The 20,298-nt window shown below is 43.9% G+C and overlaps 1 pseudogene; it reads left to right on the top strand.

Moving 5' to 3' along the window:
- Positions 1-1,146: 1,146 nt before the first annotated feature.
- Positions 1,147-20,298, top strand: part of LOC147733083 (uncharacterized) — a 38,853-nt pseudogene continuing 19,701 nt past the window's right edge.

Below are 20,298 nucleotides of genomic sequence, written 5' to 3'. Positions count from 1 at the left end.
ACTTCGGTAGTCACCCATATATGTAATTCCCCCTCGATGGCACAACAATCAAACATATACCCCCTACCTCTATCATATTTCTATGCCTTGCATCCAAAACATGGACTGCCGTATACAAATAGGGCACAAGCAAACATGGCCCCACACCCCATGCAGTTCCATAGAGCAGAAAATTGGCAGGCACCTTGGCAGGCACCACCCTTCTATGACCCAATAGTCGCAATGCATGCACACTGGAATAGGTTTTGCACCTTGGAAAATGTTGATTGACTCCAACTAAATAGGGAACTCAATCCAAGTCTGACGAAGGACAGCGCTACGAAAAGCAGGCAAAAACTAGGCTACTCGCCCCCTACTATCTTAACAGACCAAAGAAGTGCACCTATTGTATCCATGGATGAACACCCATTAGTGAACATTAATGATAATCTAAAGTCTGGACAGAACACCGCGTCCTGGGAAGGTTCTTCACTAAACAAAATGGGCACCTCAGTGACATTGGGAGAGGTTCCAGCCAGCCACTCTATGACCGCTAGTAAACAAAAAGCGGAGGTTGAGCAAGGCATAAAAATCTTATCATGGAACATTGCAGGGATAGCAGCCAAACATAATGTGAAGGAGTGGAGAGAGTTTGTAACCAATTTCCACATCATCTGCCTACAGGAAACCTGGACTGTTGACCACAGTCAATTTCCACTAGATGGGTTTAAAAGTTTCGGGGTCCCCGCAGTAAAAGCACCATCTGGAAGAGCTATGGGTGGATAAATCATATATGTGGACCTTCGCATCCAGGGGCACTGGTCAAACCTAAACTGTGGCTCCAAAAATATGCAAGCAATCGGCTTTTCACACAAAGGTCTAAAAATCATCCTGATAAACTGGTATAACTCGGTGGGCACACAGAATAAAAATAAAACCTTGAAAGAACTGGATGAATATTTCAAAAACCTATCTTCATCTAACCACGCCAAGGGTGTACCATACATGATTTTAGCAGGGGATTTCAATTGTCACCTTTGCGAAAAACTAAGACCTATAAATAAGGATTGGTCAAGGTGCACGGAGGAAAAGGGGCCCCACTTTGCGCACACCGTCGAAGGAAAGGAGATGGAGAACTTCACTAAGAGGCATAATTTATCGCCCATAATGGACCTGATAAAGATAGATAATAAGAAGGAACCTAACCCAACGTACAAAGGAAGAGGCTGTCACTCTTATATAGACTTTATCATGGTGTCCCCAACACTCAAAAAATGGATCACAAACTTTGATATCACTCTGAGCCCCTTCAGTGACCATAACCCACTGAAGATGAACCTTATATGCATAAACCTCAGAGAAGGAGTGGGTGCACCTGAAGCCTTAGAACAGGTAACTGCACAGGGGAGAAGGCTTAAATGGGCCAAGATAGATGGAGATAAATTCTATCTTGACCTTGTGATTAAGGGACAAGAACAACTAAAGATATGTCTGGATGAAAATGTGACCGGTCCAACTGTAGTTAGAGCATTTGAAGAAATTGCTAAACTTGTAGAGAACCTACTGAAATCCTTACCCCGAACAGGACCAAAACAGCCCCTGATCCCACGTTGGTTTGACCACGATTGCACCAAGGCATTGAAAGACCTAAAAAAAAGCCTCATGGAACAACCGAAAGATAAAGCCAAGATTGCAGGGAAGAGAGCCATTTATAAAAAAGCTCTGAAAATACGTAAAAAATCCCTGCAACATCAAGCATGGGAGGATTTAAGGGAAGCAGCAGAGCGAGGCGATATGTCGGCTTTCTGGAGAACCATAAATGACCCATGTTTTAAAGACCCAAAAGGGCCGGACATAATAAACACCATTCTCCCTGAGCAATGGCGCAATCACTTTTGTGGTCTCTATAATCACACTGGGGCCACACCACAAGAAAAAGGGACAAAACCACCAACACCTACAGGTCTAATGTTCTCTTTAAAAGAAACAAAATCAGCCATTCAAGGGCTGTCAAAAAATAAAGCTCCCGGCCCCGACGGCATCCTCCCCGATCTCTACCTGAGCAACTTTGAATTGTGGGCACCCGTTCTCACCAGGGTCTTGAACGAGGCAGTAGTGGCAGGACTGCCCCGCTCCTGGTCCTCCTCAACCATTGTCCCCATCTACAAAAAGGGCAGTCGGGACGACCCCCAATGTTATCGCCCAATCTCTCTGAACGATGTTACGGCAAAAGTTTTGGGACGTGTTATTTTAAATCGTCTGCAATCCTGGGCAGAGGACCATCATATTTTAACTGATGTACAGTACGGATTCAGAGAAGGGAGATCCACAACAGACCAATGCTTAAACCTATATCTCCTTACCGCTAAATACACCATCGCAGCCAAGGGGACTATTTATATGGGTTTTATGGATCTCTCAGCGGCCTTTGATCGCGTCAACAGACAGAAATCATGGGCCCTGATGATCTCCATGGGGGTGGATCATGAAGTAGTAGACATCTTAAAGGCTCTACACTGGGAGACTACGGCTACAGTCCGTTACAATAACGAAGGGATGAAGACTGAACCGTTTCCCTGCACAAGTGGAGTGCGGCAGGGCTGCATTTTAGCGCCTTTTTTATTCTCTTTGTACATAAATAACCTGGACAAAGAACTCAAGGAATTGGAAGTGGATTGCCCTAAGATCGGCCAGCGTCCGGTACCCGTCCTCCTTTATGCGGACGACGCTGTGCTGCTAGCCCGTACGCCACTGGGACTACAAAAATTAATTGATGGGTTTGTAAATTTTATGAATTCTTTGGACCTTTCAGCAAACCTGAAAAAATCTTTTGTTATGACCACAGGCCGGAATCCAAAAAAACAACTTCTCGTACAGCATAGGTAGCCACAAGCTGGGAACAGTTAAGACATTTTCCTACCTTGGTGTCCTCTTTGATGAGAAATTAGAATTAAAAAATCTGGCGGAAAAACATGCATCCAAATTGGTGGCCTCAACGGGTGCTATAATGGCATTCGGAAGGAGGCTAGGCAGGTGGTCACCGGAACAGATATTAAACCTATACAAAGCTGTATCCTGCGCTAAAGCGGCATATGGAGCTGAAGTGTGGGGCTGCAAAATTAACCACATACAGCAGATACAAGCTGAGGAAAATAAATTCTTTAAAAGATTACTCAAGGTCCCTCAGAGCACCACCGCACACATAACCCACTTGGAACTGGGAGAACCCTATATCGAGGACAAAATTAAGATTCGACCACTTATGGCCTGGATCAGGATATGGACAAACCCAGAGGCCTGCTTTAGCAGACAGATTATTACGGATTGCCTAAGCCGGGACAAATGGGAACAAATCACATGGCTAAAATACGTAAAGGACACCTTGGATTGTATTGGCTGTAAAGATCTGTTCACTGACCCAGAGCAGATGACCGCACAGAATAAAACACTGCTTAAAAACTCATTCAATGCATGGTCAACAGCAAGGAGGGCGATCACTGAAAACAAAAAACCCTCGGTGGTGGCACATGGGTCAGTGGTATCTACAAACTTCAAAATGGAATCATACCTAGCGGTACTGTATAATGCGCAGGAAAGATTTTATATGACCAGGTTCCGCTTGAATTTACTACACCATCTATTGGCAGTTCCTGCAGGTTTCACATCTACTGTAGAGGCGAAGGGTTCCTGCGGCTGCGACTCTAGGTCTCCGCAGGACACCCTTCACTTTGTTTTATTATGCCCTCTCTACTCAGAGCCAAGAAAGAAGTTTTTAGTTAGGATCCTGAAAAACCAAAAACTGAAGCAGGCCAAAGCAGCCCTTCTATTTCTGCAAAAAGCATCAGATCCACATACTCTGCTAAGCGTTATAAGCTTCATTAAAGTTGCTATGAGATTGAGGAACACCAGGGAAACAACCGTATACTCCACTTGAACGTAGTCTGAAACCCCCACTGACTTATGATGACGTACTGTTTTTTTATATATGAATCTCTTTTTTTAACTAAAAATTTTCTTTAAATTTTTTTTTTTTTTAAATGCTTTTTAACTGTGCTTTTAAAACTGTATGTATGTATTCTCTATGCACTTTAATGGTATCTTTGTAAGTACCGACTAAAGAATTTTGACTGACTGACTGACTGACTGACTGGCCTTCCATGGAGACTCAATGAAGGGCAGAGACTGAGCGTAGTATAAAGTTTTGAGGGACCGGCCTCTCCAATGATACTGCTATACAGAGGGAAGGCTGTGCAGACTAAGGTGTACCAAGAGAATGGCCTCTCTGTAGAAAACATTGTCCAGGGCAAAGGTTATGTGTAGTAGGGTTTGGTGAGAGACTGGCCTGTCCGCAAAGACCTCTGAACATCTCAGTAATATGTAGGTAAGCCTGTCAGACACTTGTGGGAGCTAATTCAGTCCCTGGACACCCACAACACTCTCACAGGAATGAGGCATCCCATAATTGTTTATTTACTTTGACCTGAGGGAGTGCCTCAGGGACCCCTCCTACAAAGACTAGTGGGTGAGGGCATACCTACCCTGACACCGTGTACCTTATTTGTTATATGGTTTCCAGGATGAGGGTCCTGAATTGTTGCTATCAGCCAATCAGAGCATGCGCTCCCACAGGAGCAGCACTCCCATGGCTGATGGGAAAGAAAGCCAATTTGAACAATGGAATTGCTCTATTTTTTTGTTATTTAGCATGCCTGCAAGTAACATGTGAGCATCCCACAAGCCCAACTTTCCAGAATGCTACAAACTTTCAACCTTAATTTCTGAAAAACTGTCAAATAGCAGCTATGCACTACTTATTACCCCACAGATCACATCACTGATGACATCTTCTATGAAATAATTATTATTATAACTGAAACGTATACAGTAAAATGATTGATGAGAAAATAGAGCATGGTGGGGGCGCAAGTTATAGTTTCATGAGAACTCTAACTATAAATGCTGTATTTCTATGGTTTTGTGTATGTAAATTCTAAACCTAACTGTTCCCGGTTTTATGGTATTTATTTTTGGAACATAGCCATCTTATCAGTAATCCTTTTGTGTTTTGTAAATAAAATCAGTTGTAAAATCATAAATTTCCATATTTATTTAGCTGATAAATAGGCACTCATCCTGTGATGACCATCGGTGTTTTAGTAAATTAGGCAGTCAAAAATAACATAAAAATACAGAAACAGGTAAATATTAGCACTATAACCAAGTGACAGTGGTAATAAAGAGAAGGTCAGCACCTCCAAAATGTTTGCAATATGTTAGATTATTAGGTTTATGTGTGCTCGATGTAAATACTGTGCCACCTAACCAGTGTTACCCTGTATAGGAAAAAGAATCCTCCTTATACACTTGAAATAAAAGAACTATAGTACAGAGCACAGCATCAAATTGTTTTTTTGTTTAAATTGACCCTGTTGTCACTTAGATTTAATCATAAATACAGCGCCAAGAAAAAACACAATGGACAAGATGTTACTGCCCAAATACAAATATATGCCAAAATTCTTGAAATTGTTGACGCACAGTTGTAGCGTAGATGCAGACAGCCGACACGTGTTTCGTCGAGTAGGAGACTTTTTCAAGGCTGTTAATAGAGATATGCAATACAACACTAAACATTGTGAAGTTTGTAGAAAATAGATTGTTTTCCGGATATCAACCATTTCAAACAGGTGTTGTTACAAACAGCTAAGAAAAGGAGGGGCGAGGGGATTCATGAAAATTTTAACCCTGGATAAAGTGTTTGATAGAGACATAGCCAGATCTTGACCATGTTCCAAGATATAGATGCAGACACCCAAATGTATGGAAGACTAAAAAATAAAAATAGTGCAGTGCTTGAATTTAAAAACTCGTGCTTAAAGGTTTAGATATTTGAACCTACCCCATTGTGATTATATCTAAGACCAAATAGGCAAAGAGATTGAAACCACCAGGCACTAGTAGATAAGCGATAAAACATGCAATTACAAGTAAGAGTATTTGTGGATACCTCAAACATAAATGTACAGGCCCTTATATAGTTCAGAGCAACCTAATTTGAAAGGGGAGTTGCAGCAACAGTAGAAATTAGTCCCAACTTGGGACTTCGACTCTTGAGTATAAAAACGGCAATGTAATGGAAGAAGTGCCTCCATTAGGTTAAAGTACATCATCATAAATCGCTGGAAAGCTCGATAGTATCAGCTTTATAAGTAATAAAGAGCAAAATACACCCTCCAACAGACATTAGAAATCTTAGTAGAGTATCATCTACTTGAAAGTAATTTTAAAGAACTGCTGTGAAAATAAAGTAAAAAACTTGTGACTATGAGTCAATGCTTCATAATGGGTCACCAACAATTTTCTCATTTGCACTTTTGTAATATATGGCTACATTTCCAAAGAAGACTGTTAGTTAAAACCCATATGGGAAATACATAATAGTGATCTCAAAAAATTCCTAATAATGAAATTATTGTGCTTGTTAAGATAGACTAGACTACAAATTTATCTGATCAGTATAATGGTCTGGCTTCCAAGGTAAATGCGGAAGCATTCTGAATAAACTAAAATAAAAAATAGGAGATGCTATAAGTGAAAAGAGAAGCTGACTGTATTTGATTCAAAATCTCCACAAGTGAGAATCGTGGTAAAAGAGAAATTGAGATCAATCATTAGCATTCCAATGTACAGATGACAGCATAGCCAAAAAGAGAGCTCCAAAGGTACACTTAGAGATACATTGAATCACCAAAAAGTCATATATTTTACCAACTTCCGATATGAGACCTTGGGTCAGGTCTGTGTTAAAAAACATTATTGGTTAGATTTTAGAAGGACAGTTGGCCTTCATGTATAACCCACGTACCTTGTATGAAAAAACAGAAAAGCTGGCGTGCTCATTATGGTAAATGCATCCTCAATCCAAGGTATAAGTTTGCATAATTTGTCATCCATAAACATGTCTGAAGTAACTTAAATTAAACAAAGTTTAAAAAAACATGAGAATGGAAGAGGGCTGCCCAGACTGTATACAAGCTCAGGCATGTTCCCCCGTTTGATTACGGTTAACACATACATTTTAAACACATGACTGTAACCACTGCTACAACCCACGAAGGCCTATATGAAAGCATGTCAAAATGTTTAGACCATTTATTAGACCAATAGTTCAGAGCCTACCATTGTACATAAAAGATACTACCACCTTTTTAAAAATATTTTTTTATATTGGCTAGGACTATGCCATACAGGAGTGAAACATTTTTGAGAGCTAGGCCTATCAGGTATTACAAACATACGTGTATGCTTTTGAAGATGATATGTAGGGGTGGACGGAATTTGCGAAATGCACTTTTGCAAACTTTCGCGAAAATGTTAAAAATCTCCACGATCACACGGAAATATCGCGAAGACGCAAAAGTTTTTTTCCCACCCGTTCGCGTATTTTTCTGCGTGATCGCATTGAAAAATGTCTCGCTAACTTACCCATGTGGTCACTCATGGGCGCAGCTTACTTCCTGTTCCGGGTCGCGCAATGCATGCTCGCACCCGTTCGCTTTACATATTTCCTGTTCGGGAAAGCTTTTACGCGTTCGCTCTGCTTTTTGCGTGCTCGGGGAGAAAATATCTCACAAACTTGTGCACGTGATCTCAATGGGCGCGGCAATCTTGTTTTTCACTCTATGATATGGTTCTGGGGCCTGCTTTTGAATCCTCCCTTTATCTTTTCAATCCTTACTTTCTAGAAACTTTTTTTTGATCTTTTTTACTTAATGTTATTCAGACTATTTTCCTGCTTCTATTTTTTTGTTTTTGTCCACTTTTTTTGTGTTTTTTAGCTACTTTTTCATTCTTTTTCTATTACCTGCTATTTTCATTTCTTTTACTTACTTCTTAAATTGTATTGCCTTCTTTCCCGCCCTGTCTGACTCTCCCCAGAACCATGTCAAAGGGTAGAGCTCGCTGCAGCTAGAGCCGCGACCGCCTTCCCTGCGGAAGGCGGCGCCCACAGGGGTGCAGGCATGGGCCTTCTTTGGGGAGGTGGAGTTGGCTTCACTCATTTTCTTTGTGCAGCGCCACCTCCCCTCAACCCTGGCAGCAGGTGGCAGGCCTGGGTCCGGGTACGGGCTTCGGGAGAATCGGCAGCGGTGGGGGAAGGTGCGCCGGGCAGTGTTCCGCTGCACTGGGGTTTGGCGCACCCAGGCCCATCTGACGCACCGGTGGTCTGACATCCTGGACCGGGAGCAGGACCTGCTTGACCTGCTAGGAGTGGAGGTCCCGGGTGAGGAAATATTTAATTACTACTACTTTGTGTGTGTTCTTCTGCTTTGTGTTATATATTGCGAATATCTTTTTTTTCCCAACCAGCTAGAATGCTGCTGCTTACATTACAGGTAAATTACGTTTAAAAGTCTTCTGTGATTGTTATGACCCAGGTGCTCTTCTGCGCTACTAATCTTACTTGTTGGCAACTTTGCGTTTGCGCTCGCTTAGCGTGACTATGTAAGAGTTTATTTTAGAGAAATTAAGTAACGTAATGCTATAGTGACTCTAGTCCTTACTTTGTCCTGTCACTAAGAGATAGGGGTGGATTGATACTTAGGTTTAGTTACTTTGTATGAGTTTGTAATTTTTTAGTGGTATGCGTGATGCCCCCTCTGTTACATCTTGTGCTGCTAGTACCCCAGCCTTTATTGGAACCTTTTCTACTTTGTTCAATGAGTGGTAATAGGCTTAGCAGCACTAGCAGAACATCAGCATCAATCAATCAACCAAAAATTTGGTGTATACAAAAATGTAGTCATGTGTCCTCCATTTGACCATATGCATTGTTGAGGACTAAAAGAAGTGGAAATGCATACTTTAATGTACAATTGGCATGCCTGGAATAGGTGGGCTAGTTCAGGTGGTACAGCTTACTTGGGCTTAGTTAGTATTCTGGAATCAGAAAGGAAGAGTGGATTAGTGTTGATAAATAGTAAGAAGTCGATCCGCGGATCCCCCAATACTACTTGTTGACCAGATGAGACCAGATGAGATCAGTCAATTTAGTTATTGCAATTGTTGTTTACATAGGTTTCGACCATTCTTTAAAAATATTTTATTTGATTGACACCATTCATCCATGTTTGTCTCTTTCTTATATCTTTCCTGTTCAGCACCCAGGGGCAGGCAGACAGGGGCGCAGTTGGCGGGAGAACACCATCAACAGGAGGAGGACACCAACGCGGGCTCTTCTGCTGGCCCTAGTAAGTCTTCTTGTTTTTAATTATAATTTTTATTGCATAACTTTTACTGCACCATATTTTTCCCGAACTATTATTTCCGTTTCCAAATGCTATTTTTTACCAACAATTATCCTTTGATCTGTACTGTTTCGAAAATCTTGTTATCCCTGCCTCTGCTATAATGATTCTCTGTACTAATACTACTACTATTAGTCTGTCGGTACTGTAGTAGCTAAGCTTGCCCAGTTGGCCACTCTTTATTTAAAAGGTTTTAAATAAAACTAGTAGCTCTAGCCATTGAGTCCAGTCCTTTGGGTCGTCCTCTTCTACTACTTCTAGTCTTATTGATCTTGAGTCTTTGTTAATCTTGAGGCTTTGACAATTCACACCAACAAATGCCCAACCAGATTTATTACTATTTTGATATGATAGGACATACTAATACTGTTGTGGGGATTTTGCACATACAGAACTTTGCACAAGAAAATAGGATGTTGGTGATGGGAGGTTGGACCTTCCTCACACACCTCAATCAGAAGTCCCCTGCCCGACTAGTTATAGTAGTGTCTTATAACTATTAGCTCTCCAAACCCTCACCCCAGATACCCAACAAGTAGACAACCCAGAACAGAACACACCCAACCTCTCAGTCATGGAAGCAATGCACATGCACACCCTTCCTTTCGCTCGCTCACTTGTGTAAGGGGAGACGCTTCGTTCAGCTTCCTGTGTGTTTGAGCCAGCGGGGGCAAGCAGCCTGAGGACTTCACGCCCCACAAGTGACCATCGGACCTTGAGCCCCTCCCCTCTGACACCGGGGGCTTTAATTGCGGCTCGCGGCTCCCGCTTTGCGGGAGACGCTTCGTTCAGCTTCCTGTGTGTGTGGGCCAGCGGGGGCAAGCAGCCTGAGGACTTCACGCCCCACAAGTGACCGGCGGACCATGAGCCCCTCCCCTCTGACACCGGGGGCTTTAATTGCGGCTCGCGTCTCCCGCTTTGCGGGAGACGCTTCGTTCAGCTTCCTGTGTGTGTGGGCCAGTGGGGGCAAGCAGCCTGAGGACTTCACGCTCCACAAGTGACCGGCGGACCTTAAGCCCCTCCCCTTTGACACCGGAGCGGATATAATGAGCAGACCTTTCCCGCCTCGCGGGACGCGCGCGAGTGCACGCCGGGCTAAGCCCGGGCAGAGGGCGGGCCCTCCGAGGCCCTCAGAGGTCAAGGAGGCCGGGCCGGGCGCACCCCCCTAACATTGATATTGCAGGTATCCCCAAGGTACGTTGTCCCCACACGGATTTTGCGGATTGTGTGGGTAAAGGCCAGGCGGGAAAACGGTGCACATCGCTAGTGTGAGGGGCAGGGCCAAACGGGCGAGGCTTACATGCGAGCTCACATGCCTCTTGTGTGCATAAAAGGACAGGCACAGATCAGAGAAGCTTGTGGTCACAGGAACTGCACAGGGATTGAGCTTGTGAAAGTCAATAATGCAAAGGCCTCCATCAAGCATCAAAGCTAATTTTCGACGATAGATATGGGGAGAATGCACACCTACCCAGCCTCGACAAAACACACATTTTGGGGGGGGCTTATTAACTTTGGCATCACACCAAAGAGCGCGGGGTCCCTCGAGTGAGCTGTCCATCAAGTGGGTAAAGGGCGCAAAGACAGTGCACACCACTAGTGTACGCGGAGGGGCCAAACGGACGGGGCTTATATGCGAGTTCACATGCCTCTTGAGTGCATAAAAGGACAGGCACGGATCAGAGAAGCTTGTGGTCACAGGAACTGCACAGGGATTGAGCTTGTGAAAGTCAATAATGCAAAGGCCTCCATCAAGCATCAAAGCTAATTTTCGACGATAGATATGGGAATAACGCACACCTGCCCAGCCTCGACAAAACTCACATTTTTGGGGGGCTGATTAACTTTGGCATCACACCGAAGAGCGCAAGGGTCCCTTGAGTGAGCTGCCTGCCAGTGCCCATCATCCTGTAACTATTTTAGGATGGCGCTGGCAAGCTGCCGCACCATCCTAAAATAGTTACTAAATTAGCTTCATCAGGAAGCACTAATAGATAAAATAAAGCAGGTGCTCGAGCACCTGCTTTATTTTATCTATTAGTGCTTCCTGTTGAAGCTAACTTAGTAACTATTTTAGGATGGCGCTGGCAGCTTGCCAGCGCCATCCTAAAATAGTTACAAGTTCAACAGGCTTGAACTTTTGCCCCCCAAATACGCCGCTTGCGGATTTTCGGTAAATTCGCGGGAGTTCGCAGATTGCGGATTTACCGAAAATCCGCGAGCGGAACGGATTTTGCGCTCACCCTTAACTGTACTGCATATTGCTTCTCGCATCCCCCCAAGCCCAGTTTAATACCTACTGTCTTTTGTTTTGGATCTGAGTAACATTCTAATTGTGATAATATAAACACTTCAAAACTTACACTATGTCTACGGGGGGCACTAGAAGCAAAACAGCAGATTGGGGGCTCCAGTGATAGGCCCAATAGATAATTTTATAACAAGGGCCAATGATGCCATAGATCAGGGCATTCTACTCCTGGAGCATAGGGTTTCACAAGACCTAGCACTAGCTAAACGATCATCCCTTGGACTCATTCCATCGGCAAGAACACCTATTCAGGCCAGAACTATCCATACCAAATGAGGTTAACTTATCAGCATCGAACCCCTTAATAGACTCAGACTCAGAACCTAGCATGGATTTGGAAAGGACCCCTAACCTGTCCATTAATCCTACACCAGATGAAGCAGTCATAGACAGCATGAGGCAATTAAGGAGCAGGCGGGAGGGTGCCATACGGAAACAAATAAAACACACAACAAAGCATAGTATGTCTAAGGTTAGAAAGCATAGCGCGCCAAAGCAAAAGCCTAGGAAGGGCGCTAACCCACACTCAAATACAGACTGAACAAATGTAACCATAGAGATAGAAAGCGAGGAGCCTCAGGGGAGGCTGTCGGGCACAGGGGACAAACCTGACGCAAATATTGCAAATGACCAACTGTTGGAAAGAAAGGGTGAACTTCTTAGTATCTATTTGTCCCCGATAGAATCCAGACTTGCATGCATCGAAAAGCAACTAGCTGAATTAATCGCTCTCATTAAAAACATTCCCAGTGACGGGGCGCCCACTGGTGTGGGAGCCAAATCAAGTTCCTCAAAACCTACATGTCCCAAACCCAAGTAACCCCCAGCTCTAATCACAACTACAAAGCTTAAAACCCCACAGGTTCTAGGTAAAGGGGCTGCTGCCAACCAATTGGCAGCAAACATCAGCGCTAATTCTACTGTTAACCCTCATACGACCAATGTAGTTTTAGAGTGAGGGAAGGGGCAAAACATTGCCCAGAGGAAGGGGATCTCAACGAGCCAAATTAATAACTCTTCTCAAAATCTCCCAAGGGCTCAGCCCGTTCAAAATACGGCAACTAATATGAGGCAGATTCCACCACGTATCAACCTGCCGCCTGAATGAGGGGCGTACGTGTTGGTCCTAGTTAATGTTTCCAAACTTAGGAAGGACCAAGAAGAAACCCCCATATCCCTTAAAAATAAGACCCTACATTGGCTAATTGAAAACTGCAACTTCCCAATGGAAGGGGCAAGGGAGATTAGTCACACCCAGAGAGTGGGATGGATAGGCCCACTGAGGAAAAAGTTTGAGGGGGACTGTATAACCATAAATTTTAAGATCCCCCAATGGGCCGAAAAAACTCTGGCTAGTGCACCATTACCCTCACCATGGGAATTTAACACCACCCTGCTCCCATTGTTTACTTTTATAGACACCTGATTCCCCCTAAGCCGAACATGGCGAACAACCTTGTTGTGCCTTACCAGGACCCAAATTTCTGTACTAGGATTAAGTCTCCACTCTTTCACCAGAATCAAGACCTTAATCCCTTAAAGGGCCCTGTCCAGCGCCATCAGGTCCCAACGCCAGTACATCCATTGTACTACCCTCAATTTCCCATAATGCCCCAGTACGACCACAGGGAAAAGTCATATCCAGCGATCACCCCAAATCAGTATACGCAGTGGAATGAAGTAAGGCCATTATTCAATATCCCAACCTATAACCACTTTGAATATGCCTTTTCAAACTTAGATGAGCAGGATTGACTGGATAAAATTGTTGATAACAACATCGGAAGTATAGATACAAGCAATGACAACAAGGGATAACTATCATTAGTAGAAGATAGATCAATTCAGAATAGACTAACTGATAATATGGAGGGCAATAGCGGCAGCTCAGTAGTCGGCAACACTAACGAGGAACACCCACTAGTAACACCAGCTAACGCCACCCAGGATACACCAATACATGACCACACTGCTACACCATTAGCCACACATGAATATAAAACTCCCACAATTCCTGACCCTGATCCGAATATAGTGAGGAGTCTTAGGAATAAGCCCACCAGACATTCCAGTCACCGTGGTTTGTCAATTCTTAGCTGGAATGTAGCTGGGCTAGAACCAAGGCTCTCAGATCCTCAATGGGCCAAGATAATTGATGGCATAGATATTGTTATGTTTCAGGAGACTTGGGCTGTTGGGAACCTACATATAGAGGGCTATCATTGTTTCAGTGTAACAGCGCCCAAACCTAGGGGCCGATTATGATGGCGGACGGACCTGAGTCCGTCCGCCACCATAAAGTAGGAGGGACCGTCCGCAGGGGCTGCGGAGGTCCCTCCATGCAGATTAGGATGTGACCGCCAGGGTGGCGGTCACATCCTCAATCTTTAACATTGCGGCGGGTGCAGCTTCAAGCTGCACCCGCCGCAATGTTAAAAAAGCATGCACGGCATTTGCATGCACAAAGCAGCAGGCACCGCGCGGTGCCTGCCGCTTTGTCCACGCAAATGCAGGGGGGTACCATAGGTACCCCCATGTGCACCCTCCACCCCCCCGTCACCAAGGGGGCCCGCAACGGGCCCCCAAAGGCAATCTCCGTATGCTTTTCCACGGCGGAAAAGCCGCCGTGAAAAAGCATACGTTTTCCGCTATCCTAATATGGCTGGCGGTGTCTGACAGACACCGCCAGCCATGTTAGAGCTTTTCCGCCGCGGTCGGAAGACGACCTCGGCGGAAAAGCAGCGGACGGATTTTGAGACCCACCGCCATCCTAATTTGGCGGTGGGTCTTCTGTGCCTCCCCTGCGGTTTTCCCGCATCCTCCGGGCCGGCGGTGGCTTCCGCCAGCCCGGAGGATGCGGGAAAACCGCGATCCTAATCAGGCCCCTAGTTTTGGCCGAGCAGTGGGTGGTTTGTTTATTGGGATTAAGATTTTGGCTGGTGGCACAATCAGAGATTTGTCTAGTGGGAATCCGAATATACAAATTCTTGAATACAAGTTAAAGACACGGATTTATTTAATCAATTTTTATAATAATGATTTTTACTGTGTACCTAACAAGAACTTTGAGGCACTTTCAAAGACCTTACACAATCTGGAATTTAGTCCACAGACTGACGCTGGGTCAGGGATTTTAATTGGGGGTGACTTCAATGCAAAGTTACTAAAGAACTACGGGACTGAGGATAGAACCCACTTAGATCAAGCGGATCGAAGGGGCATTGAATAAGCCAACATATTAACTGAGCTCATCCTTGGTGATGCCATGGTAATAGGCCACACTCCCAGTGCTTCTCATGCTCCTATGTTCAGAGGTAGGGACAGCAGTTCCACCATCGATTATATCTTTATGTCGCCCCATTTAATAGATTGTGCAGTAAAGTCTACAGTGATGGAGACATCGTTTGGCGATGACAATCCACTAACAGTAACTTTGGATTTTGCCCCTAGTTCGGTCTACATGAACTTAAATGGCGCAAGGGATATCACGCCCTCTGCCGATGGTTTGCGATTAAAATGGAGGGGGGTTGACAGCTGGGCAATTTTGGATAGTGTACAAGCTAAATACCCGCATCTGATTAAGTCCTGCTCATCCATGGACGGTAATCATCATAGGATAATTACCGACTTTGGCAAACTGTGTTCAACCATAAAAACTCTCTTGTCAGTACCGTTACCTAAGGAAGGGAAAGAACCTAGGTGGTTTGATTCAGCTTGTTCACTGGCAAATAGGGAATTAAGAAGGGCACTTACCACTAAACCCAGATGTATAACGACTGTCCAGACAGCCAGGAAACAGTATAAATCTAAAATAGCAGAAAGAAAGGCTGTACTACTCGCGGAACAGTGGGAATCGCTGGTCGCCAGTGCAAATCTGGGGGGCAGCAGGCCCTTTTGGTCTGTAGTCAGGAAAACAAGGGAAATGGGTAAAAGGCTAACACCAATTAGCTGTAATATAACTAGTAATGTATGGGAGGCCCACTTCTCCAAAATCTATGCCACACCACCTGAGGAGTTGATGACTCTCAGCCCAGGACAGTTGCGTGGCCTACAGATTGATGCCCAAGAAGTTGAAATAGCTATAAAAGAGAGCCTTGGAAACAAGGCACCAGGCCCTGATGGTTTGCCCGTTGATATCATTAAGTATAGCCTGGAATTATGGGCACCAATTCTTCTTAATGTCTTTAGCAGCTTGCCAACAGTGCCTATGCCCACTACTTGGGCAACCAGCACTATCGTCCCAATCTTTAAAAAGGAAGACAGGTCAGACCCAGTCAACTATCGTCCGATCTCCCTCCTGGATAACACCTTACAAATTTTGGGGCGAGTAATCTATAACAGGCTGCTCGAATGGCATGAAGACATAGATTTACTGGACCCGTGTCAGATGGGATTCAGGAGCAGGGTGGGGACAGTGGAGCAGTGCTTGAACCTAAAATTGATAATTGACAAGTATAGCATTGCTCGATCATCCTCCATCTACCTTGCTTTTATGGATCTTTCATCCGCCTTTGATCTAGTGAACAGATCTAAACTCCGGACCATCTTATTGAATTACGGGCTAGACGAGGCTCTTGTTAGCTTCCTGGCTTATCTCCATACTGATCTCAAAGCACAGGTCAGGATTGGGATGGGTGGAGCTATTGATATCGGCAGGGGGATGAGACAGGGGTGTGTTTTAGCACCCCTGTTGTTCATTATCTACATTAATGGCTTAGCCAGAAGTCTTAAACAAGTCACTAGTGACGTCCCGACAATCCTGGGGGAACCCCTACCAGTGCTATTATAGGCAGATGATGCGGTGCTTATGGCCCGCACACCGAATGCCCTCCGCTTACTTGTTCAAAGTTTTGTCCAATATATGGAGGGATTAGATCTGCGTGTAAATTTAAAAAAATCTTTTATCATGTCATGTGGCCCTGGGAAACGGAAGCTCAATACTATACATATAGGGACAGATAAACTTGAATCTGTCCCTACATTTCCTTACTTAGGATTGGTTTTGGCTGCGAACGGCTCGTGGAGTGGGCACTTAAACATTGTTACACTTACTTACAGTTGGGAAATAAATCATGATAACTGAACAGTGGTGGAAGCACCACCATCCCCTAGGTAGGAATATAGTGTATATACATTTATAAATGAAGGTCTCTGAGTCCTCACCTTAGAAGAATCTAGTACTGGTAGTTGTTGCATCATAAGCTCTGCAAAGCTCTTGTTCGTAAAAGGGAATCTTCCGTCTGTAATGCGAAAAATGAAATGGTGCGCATTAGTATTGCAAGCATTTCTCAGCTGTGCCAAAAAGTGTACCATTTATAGATAAGCAATATGGACTAACAGTACACCAGAACTTTATATAAAAGTGGCTTGTTAATGTTTTGGTTGACCGCTTGTACGCAGCGCTTAGACAGAAGCAGTATGAGGTCATGTGGGCTCAAAGGTATCATATACAGCAAGCTGCAAGGTAACGTCACATGTGCAAAAATAAAAGACACAGAGGTAAAATGGTTGCATGGCTCCGGCTAACTAAGCAAAGGCTAGAATGACCCTAGGGACCATATATAACTAATAGTGTCTACTCTACTACTACTTGATTTGTACTAGTGGTGTATGTTGTATACTATTAACTCTTTTTTCAATCTTGCTACTGACCAATAGGGGGAGGTATATATGACGCCTAAAAAATCTGGTATGTTTTCTAGACGCACTACCGACCACCATTTCCGGGGCCAGCGGCGGTGAAGGCGACGTGGAGGGGGAGGATGCAGCAGTTGCCTATACCGATCGAGCGGTAGAGGGAGTGCCAGCACCATTGGCGGCCGGCGGTAAGTTAGATTCATAGTCTTTAACTATTGACATTACACTCACTGCAAGGGTGTACTGTATGTATGTATACTGTACTGTTGAGACTTAGGGCCCCATTAGGATGGCAGGCGGATTAGCCCCCCCGGGCCTGCATGGTTGGCTGAATGTCTGAAAAAAATCCTGCAAATGTTAAAGCTCAAGCAAGTGGGAGAATAGATACATACCACAAATGTTATGTACTGTGCTTTAAAGTGCTACCATGCCACACTATGTGGATAATTAACTTGTCTTCCTGTTTTTCTAGAAGTACATTTTACAATTGTCTTGTTTTTTATTTATGATATACAGCAACTCCTTCCAGTTCAAAATCTGTTAGGAAGGACTTGGCCGCCAAGGAACGGTGCCGCAAGCTGGAGGCAATCCAGCATGAATATCGGCAGCTGGTGGTCTTGGAAGAGGAGGAGGAGGAGACTGCAGCCATTGAAACCTCCTCCAGTGCCCCGGGTCCCAGCCAACACCTTCGAGTGGTATGGCACCACCGTCTGGCAGCCGCCAGCTGCCGCCTTACCATCTCTGGTGCCCCCCCACTCTGGCTGAAACTGCTGCGCCTTAAAGAGCGGCAGTTGCCTTAGTTGCCTTAGAAGAGCAAATGCGACGTGTCCTCCAGAGACAATCCCGCCACACATAGAACCTGTCTATTGCGTGTTTTTTTAAATTCTTTTTTGGGTGGGTGGGAATTGGGCATTGGGGATGGACATTTTGAACTCTCATTACGGTTACGGACATTTGTTGGGGTTAGGGAGGAGGGTGAGTCAGCTTTTAATTTTTTTTTTACATAGTTTATATTAAATCTATATATTTCTACTTTACATACAATGTTGTTAATGTTTTGTAGGTGGGGTTACTGTTTTACATCACTCTGTTTCCTTGCTCGTGCAGGTCCGCCCATAGCCAGTGTTTGATTTAAATAATTGGCTGACTGTGTAAGACACAAACAGATAGATGCGACATCCTTCATTGATTGAGTTGTCCTACTAGTACTGTCAGTCTCTCTCTTCTAGTCTATGTATTCTTTATCTGGACTCAAAGGGGTGTGTGAATTTATTGAAAACATGTCCATTATTAATTATGCCTCGCCAAACTTCTCTTACCTTTGCTTAATGTTTAACTTAGGCACAGCGATGGCTGCATGATAGTTTCCTTTTTCTAACATGCCATGATTGCGGTGGTGGTGGTAGTAGTAGTATTAGACACTGGCAGGGCAGCAGAATTTGCAGAAAAAGAAAATGAGACAGTCAGTCGCCTTTGAGAGACTTTTCGAGGAGTAATAGAATGCAGTACAGTACAGAACTTACCGAGCAACAATGATATGCAAAAATATTGTACATCAAAACATAATGGTGATGGGGATAGCCTACTAAACAGAGTTACAAACTATAGTTGTGTCGAGTCACTTGACTAGGCCTACAGTGTAACAGTTAGTGCTGTGTATGAGGATGATCATGACAACAAATCCAATCAATACAGGCAATTAATGCTGAGGTATATGTTCCTTTGTTAAAAATCACCTCTAAAATATACTGCTCATGGGTGGGCAAGCAGAAGAAGATCATTGCTCTGCCTTGAAATTGAAGTACTGTTGCTTTCGCCACATCCGCCCCAGCAAGTGTGATTAATTATTGGTGTGCATTTAATTTAGTCACACCTCACTAAGTCACACAGGCGGAAGAGGGTTAGGGTTTGTTGAATGGATGGAAAGGGGGTTTGGAGAAAGGTTTGACAGTGAAAAACAGTACGCATGGATAAACAACAAACGACAATCTTTGCAGACTACCATATCAATATATTAAGGGAGAAAAAGGAAATGCATGCATGATGATGATTGATAAGGAGACCCAGATTGCATACACGTCTTGTTCAGTTCTTCCGGGCTTAATACTTTTACAGATAGCAAATATAATTTTTAAATATTGGTAGGGATGAAACATAAACAGAGAGCAAACCTAATGATAATAACAACAACAAGAAGAACACACTGTTGTAAAGATTGTAGACAAAAAAATGAATTAAATTGTTTAAAAGAAGATGAAAGTTGATACTGTTACTGTGTTATCTTGGTCAAAAATGTGGACTGGATTTGCATCTCAACGTTCTTCTTGGTCCTCTCGTCCATCAATCTTGGGTGTCGCCACTCGCCAGTCGTCATTGCCCGCCTGGAAAAAAGAAAAGAATTTCGATTCATTGGTAAGGTAAGTGTGCATTGTAATAATTCCCAAATATAGGGCAAGGCAAGGCCCGGCCTGTAATTGTAGTTGGAAAAACAAAGGGAATATTGAGAAACAAAGTTGAAACAAATGCACAAGTTTTGGTGTACTGCAACAAGAGCACTTTCCGAGGCCGCATGTATGCATCATCTCTATTCTAGTCTGTTTTCAGCATTGACCTTCAACAACAACAGGACAGAGCAGGCCCACAGTGACGGCACGTTGCTTAGCACATCCTCCGCTTAGAGTACTTTTTTTTAAAGAGTTGGACAAAGCACATATCCATTCCAAACATAGCATTTTACAATTTAAGTTAGTAAATCAATACACCGCAGTCATCCCACCGCTACACTCGACTCCACATATACACAGAAATTTGGGTCTGCTGTGGTTGTTGTTGACGTGTTTACCATTAGGCTTTTTTTATGCCACTCATGAAAGGTCCTCCTGACTTGCTATTTTTCCATCAATCATCTCCGATACTTATACTGACTGACTGTGAAGATCGACCTGGAGTAGAAGTAAAATGTTGTTATTACACAACAAGAGTAGAAATAATATTGACTTGACTCCCCAATGCATGCCATTCATTTTCTTTACCTGTTCATTCTCATCTTAAGTTAACGGGCCGTCT

The sequence above is a fragment of the Lissotriton vulgaris genome, chromosome 2_1, assembly GCF_964263255.1.
Source record: "Lissotriton vulgaris chromosome 2_1, aLisVul1.2, whole genome shotgun sequence".
Taxonomy (NCBI): domain Eukaryota; kingdom Metazoa; phylum Chordata; class Amphibia; order Caudata; family Salamandridae; genus Lissotriton; species Lissotriton vulgaris.
The sequence above is the reverse complement of the archived record's forward strand: the minus strand, read 5'-3'. Positions and strand labels throughout refer to the sequence as shown.